Source organism: Brassica oleracea, chromosome C1 (assembly GCF_000695525.1).
Source record: "Brassica oleracea var. oleracea cultivar TO1000 chromosome C1, BOL, whole genome shotgun sequence".
Classification (NCBI taxonomy): domain Eukaryota; kingdom Viridiplantae; phylum Streptophyta; class Magnoliopsida; order Brassicales; family Brassicaceae; genus Brassica; species Brassica oleracea.
In genome coordinates this window covers 4,416,146-4,422,472 of record NC_027748.1, presented here as the reverse complement: position 1 = coordinate 4,422,472, position 6,327 = coordinate 4,416,146, and the positions used below count along the sequence as shown (strand labels likewise).

General features: G+C 30.6%; 1 long non-coding RNA gene across 5 annotated transcripts; it reads left to right on the top strand.

The window, feature by feature from the left end:
- The first annotated feature begins 567 nt into the window (after positions 1–567).
- Positions 568–3,032, top strand: LOC106324232. Of its 5 annotated transcripts, none has more exons than XR_001266696.1 (5): positions 568–969; positions 1,266–1,345; positions 1,647–2,180; positions 2,309–2,426; positions 2,712–3,032. It is a non-coding gene; the product is annotated as an uncharacterized LOC106324232 (long non-coding RNA). The 5 variants fall into 5 exon arrangements; XR_001266694.1 differs by having other exon boundaries at positions 1,263–1,345; XR_001266695.1 differs by having other exon boundaries at positions 1,250–1,345.
- The last annotated feature ends 3,295 nt before the right edge of the window (positions 3,033–6,327 follow it).

The following is a 6,327-nucleotide window of genomic DNA, read 5'->3' as shown; positions in this document are numbered from 1 at the left end:
TCTCATTCGAATATGATATGTCTATAACCGAGTCCCCAACATGAGACAAGTTTGTTTTAAAAGTAAATAATTTTATGTTTCTTATATTATATAATAAATATATATTATTTACTGATAATAAAAATATAGTTATTCATCTATCACAAATAACTATGCAAATATGTGAGTCAAGTAGAACAATCAAACAACATAATGATTTCCACAAAGAAAATTTAAAAAATATATTTATATTCTGTAGTCTTATTTTATATTCTTTAAATAATGTAATACAATATTATACATTATTTTTTTAGAATTGAGAAATACATATAAAATGCGGTTAAAAAATCTAGTCACAATACTAAAAGCAGCATATGCTGAAAATCTGTGCTGCCACGTCAGTTAAAATAATCTTCCAACCAGAACCTTTCTTTTTGCCACGTCAGATCCGTTGTGTTATGTTACGTTTGGGCCTTCGTTTCTTAATTTCATTTTCGTATGGGCTTTGTTTGTTTTAGGCCAGGGCTTCTATCTATTGTGTTATGTCGACAAACGTAAAAAAAAAAAAAAACTACAGAACACGGAGGAACTACGCCTCTGCCTCTTCCTCTTCTCCGATTCAAAGCGCAAAGAGCTCTGATCGATCAACTTCTCCACAAACGAAACTCCACTTTATTTTCTTAAAATAATTTGGACGGTTCTTATTCCTTGGAGATTGATGTCTCCTCACATCTCCAAAAATCAGCAGTTCCATTTTCTAATCGTGATTCCCCAACTTCAATTATGATTATAATGGCCGCTCCCTCATATTTATTTGCCTCTCCCTCATATTTATCATCTCTTTCTGTGACGATTATAAAATCCTTCCTTCCACGATCCTAATGATCGATAGAATCCTTCCTTCCACGATCCAAATGATCGATAGACTAAAAGTCTAAAACCCTTGCAAGATTCTCTAAAATCGAATAATGACATTTAAAAGATCTGCAGGTATGGTCTCTATATTTCTCTTTAAAGCGATAAGAATATCCTTTTCCTCTGTTATTATGATTCGATCAGTATAATAATTTGTTTTGGTGTTTATAAAGAATAGATCCTCCTTAAATTTTATGTTCCAAAGGATCAAGTGTTATGTTAATCTTATGAGGTAGACGTAATGGATTTTAGACTATTGATTAGCTTATGTGTATACCTTAATCAATGTATTATTTTATTTCCTTCAGATGTTGTTATTCTCCATCTTAATTCTTAAAAGACTGCAAAATTATAGTACTATTTTTCAGCAGCGGAAGTGTAAGTGACAATCACTTCTAGGAAACCATCTCTATATCTATGGCAACTGGCTTCAGCTTAAAAAATCTATAAGGTTATCATTCCTCAAAAAACTTTTTTCCTCGTATCGTTTGTATCTCTGCACCATCTTAAGTGTTCCAGTTAACCAAATAATGAACAATTCAATTGATTAGCAAAAGGAAACTGAAGCAAGACTAATGTTTAATGTGATATATTTTTTGATACGACAGGTATAATTAGATCTAGGTATAAGCATCATCCCATATGTAAAAAGTGATATTTTTTTTTGGGTGTGTCAGTGACAAATCCTTCTTTTAAATCATATGTGTCAGTGAATCTCACCGTTTGTAGCGAACTGGTGTCAATGTGTGCAGGCACAATAGAGCACAAACTGTGTGATCTGGCATGAAGAGTAGGACTTGAAGTTGTTGACCTTCCACCTGATATCCGAGAGAGCCCACCACACTCGAGAAGGAGTGCTTCAAGAACCATTCAATGGCTCTAAATTCATACATGCCAATAGTTTTCAAGCATAAGTTTGGGTCATGTAACTGGTACACTGATGCGTACTCCTCCAGGATATGCAGATTCTTAGTGTTCATTTTCTTCTCCTTATTTTGATTTAAGGGAACTGCAGTAATCATGAGGAAGATGATAGAGACAGCTTTTCCTTTATTAGAGCTGGTGGCCGAAAAGCCTTTTAGCTAAGGCTGTGACAGGTGCTCAGATTGGAGTTATTGGTCTCATAATGGGATGTGAGCATATATTTCTCATGATTGGAATCGCACACCTCCCTGCATGGTCCTGTGAGGAAAAATAGATATGGGCCCAGTTGGCTTCTCGGTAAGTTCCTGCAGTCATTTCTAAACAACTCATGGGTCTCTGAAGCTATCTGCAATTGGGAATCGGTTAGTTCACTTACAGAATCTATGGGTGCAATATCAGATCACTTTATGTGCTGCTATTGTACCAAAGGCCAAACATATCAGTGTCAAACTTAGTAAAGCTAATTCAATCCAATGATTCTTCTTTGCAGGTGTTCTTTACATTAAAATAAGAAGGTTTTCCGGGGAGATCGAGTTGAAATACCTCATCGGCAAAACCCTGATGGAACCATTGTCAAATGCATCGGCTGAGAAATCTCTGGCTACAAGGTTCTGAAATCCTAACTCAAAACTCCATTGTATAGACCCAAAATAATGTGTACGTCAAAAGCTAATGTGCTACATAATTTTTTTAAATTATGTTTTCTGTTAAAATCACAAATATTTTCTTAAGTATTGTCTCCAAATTGTGTGAATGATACGATACATAGCTTACATGGTTTCTCAAATTTTAGCTTTCTTTTTTACAACTTAGATGAATGGTATTCAACTCGGTTATATTATTGTAGATGTTTATTTAACATACTAAACAAGTGCAAGTTAAAAATTTTGTAGGTGTTGTGTCAGCTCCCTACCTTAAACAGAGAGTGTTGCAGCCACATGATGTACAAATAGAAGGGTTTGTATGAGAAACAAAAGAAAGACTAACTCTCAGACTCATCTGTTGGTTTGATTGAGGAGTGTATGTGTTGTATTTATCGTTATGATGGCATGGGGTAGCTATCAAGTTACTTCGTATAGATCATGTAGAGGTTTCTCATATTCGGGCTATAAAGTTTCATGTACATGCAGTAAGATTCGGGAGAGTACGTGAAAGCTATCTATGATTGTTATTTAGCACTGGTCATACGTAAGTAAGAAAATGTATTGGACATATCCTATTCCAAGAGTGAAACTTTTTAAATTTTGACTACAAAGTAACACATCTACAAATTATAAACCAAACTTTGCTAAAGTTATAGGAAATAAAATAAAATTATTCATTTAAGTGTAACTGAAAAAATATTTTTCAGTCAAATAATTCAGCTATTATATTTTTCAGTTAAATAATTCAGCTATTATATTTTTTCAGTCAAATAATTCAGCTATTATATTTTAAAATGTTATTTATTTCAAATTTAAAATTTAAAATAAATTCAAATACAATGTAAAACACAAGATTATAAAATAATAAATGTAACATACAATGGACAATAATGCCATCTTTTGCTTTGCTAAACACAATTGTGTAAGACCAATTCGAGATTTGAGATGATGACAAAGTGATCTACAGATCAATACATCAATTTGAGATAGACCTTCTATCTAAAGTTGAGAAGATTATCTTGAGAAAGCACAACTCCGTGCAACATCATACGAGCTGTCTATGTATTTTGAACTCGATTTTGGTATTTATCAAACTAATAGAAATATTTTATTACAAAAATACGAGAAATAAAGATATATGCAAAATTCAAACAACAAATATCAGAGTATGTCTCTTCTCTTATAATATATCCAACACCCTAGAAAATTTATGAACACGAAAATATTTTACAATATTTGATATTTACACAATAAAATCATTAGTAAAATTTAAATAGTAATTATTCGCACGTAGTGCGGAAGAAAACTTAGTTTTGTTATAAATGTTTAAAAATGCCAAAATAATTTACAAAAATAATTAGTAAAACACTAAAAACTAAAGAAAATTTCATTATAAATTGAAAATCTAATATAACTATAAACATATATTATAAACATCATTAGTTGTTAATTAATATATATTTATTATTAATGATATTATTGAAACTATCTATATATTATTTTGTAAAATTACTTCTATAATTTTATTACTTTACATTATATTTTCAAATGATTTAGCTTGGAGGTGGATTAATTTACTATAGTGAGAAAATCAATTAACGCAAGAATATTTAAAAAAAATATTTAGAAGAAAAAATTAGTTATTCTTACTTTAGAATTTTTTTTTTCCAACTATATCAAAGTGAACAGAAATCAAGAATAAAAAATATAAATCATTACATTTTCCTGAATTTTTAAATTTAATAATTTTGTTTTTTCTGACGAAAAAATAAATTTTAGTGGTCCTCTCAAATTAAACCAAAAAAATTTACAATATGATTTTAGAAAACATTTTATATTTATTATTACAATTTAAAGTAAATTTCTAATTTTTCATAAAATTATATTACAAAATAGTTTGCGTAACTTATCCCCCGTGCAAACTACTAGTAACACTAAATCCAAAGTTGAAACCGGTAACATCGAGATTGAACTAATATTATACTATAGATCCCCAATCTTCCATTCACGGAAATATAAAATAATGCATTCACCTGGTGTATTCCCGGTCCGCTGTCTTGGGGCGCCTAAAGCCCAAAACCTTTGAATCCAGATAGAAAAAATTATTGTACTCAAATGGTATGAACAAGATTCGAACCCTGCACCACTGCGAAAATATTGTAAACTTTTACCACTACAGTACTGTGAACATATGTCAATTTATTGCCAAATAAATATGTAATTACTGTGAACATATGTCAATTTATTGCCAAATAAATATGTAATATAATTTGGTGCCTAAAGCTTGGGCTTTACCAGCTTTAACCCAGAGCCGGTTACATCGAATTGTCAAAAAATGTTTTCGCCTTGATGACTAAAATCATGAAATTTATCAGTTTTGATCTTGGTTTATAGAATCAAATTACTAAAAGAACAAGATAGAAAAGGAAAAGCACGAGATGGAAGTGGCCAAGATGCCGAATTAGGCTGAGCAGGATTATGTAAGTAGCGAGATGCTTTGCAACTAATCACCTTATTTTCGCATCACATGCATGTTTGTACTTGTTTCATATTACATGCATCTTTATACTTGTTCTACACCTTTATTTCCTACGCTCGAGAAATTAAAACCTATATTTTTTACAAGAGAAATATTGCTGAATGTTTGACGAATAATGGCTCCGAATGGTAACAGCGGGTTGAGCGGGGCGGGACAAGCGGATTGGTTAGTGCGGTGCGGTTTATGTGCGGTTTGTGTTAGAAAAACGCATAGTACGGGACAAGTGTGGTTCGTTTAAAAGAAGCGGTTTAAAACAAAATGTGAATGGTAACATGTGTAATGAATAGTATAACTGCGGGATACATGATATATTTATATTTTATAAACTAAAAAATCAGTAATACTAATATAATTTTAATATATTAGTTTATATATCTGAAATATGAATACGTTATTTCTAAGTTTTTATAGCCAATATTTTATTGTATTTTAAAATTATAATTTGATTCGCACTTTACATCTATATAACTGAACACCACTAATTATATATACATGTTTTCTCATGTTTTTGTGCTAACAAAAACTGCCAAAATTGTATTAGTTATCACTTAAACAAAATTAAATAATTTATGATATTTTTATAGCTCAAAAATAAAATTAAGAATTTAGTTGATAAATAAATTTTTTATCATAGTTAAAATTTTTACCCAAATAATTTTCATTAAAACTTTAGTTTATGTATATCGGGTGTGATTGGTAGTGGTTGTAAGTGATGTCCATAGTCTCGTTTATTTCTACATCACTAAATTCAGATCAATCAAGCTTTAATAAAAATTTCAAATCACAGCTCTTAAAATAACCTACAGCTGTACAAGTGTTCTGTAAAGCTAGAATCCAGAGCAATTTTTTGAAACCTTTCATAAACTTTTACAGCAATAAAATCTAAAACCACAGCAAAAATTCTACAGATTTTTTTTACAACAAAAGTTTTAATTACCAATCGGACCCACTGTATAGAAAATATTAGTTGATGTATTTTTATAAATACTAGGTGCATAGTCCCCGCGCAAGCGCGGGGTCGACTACATTATAGGTGTATTGTATAGTTTTGTTTACGGGATTTTATTGTTTTTTTGTCTATAATGTGATTGATGGGACTTTGGATATTACATAGGTTGATGAGTTTGATATAAGAATGAACGACGAAGTCATATGTTGATATTTTTATATCTTATATGTTCAAAGTTGAGGGTGATGGAACTTGATAGTGTTTACTTAGGTAGTTGTTTGTATATAAATCAAATAATGCATGGAAAAATATAATAAATTTGGATTTAAAATGTTAGGGTTTCAAAATAACTGGGCCTTGAATCTGTAGTTTAGTCT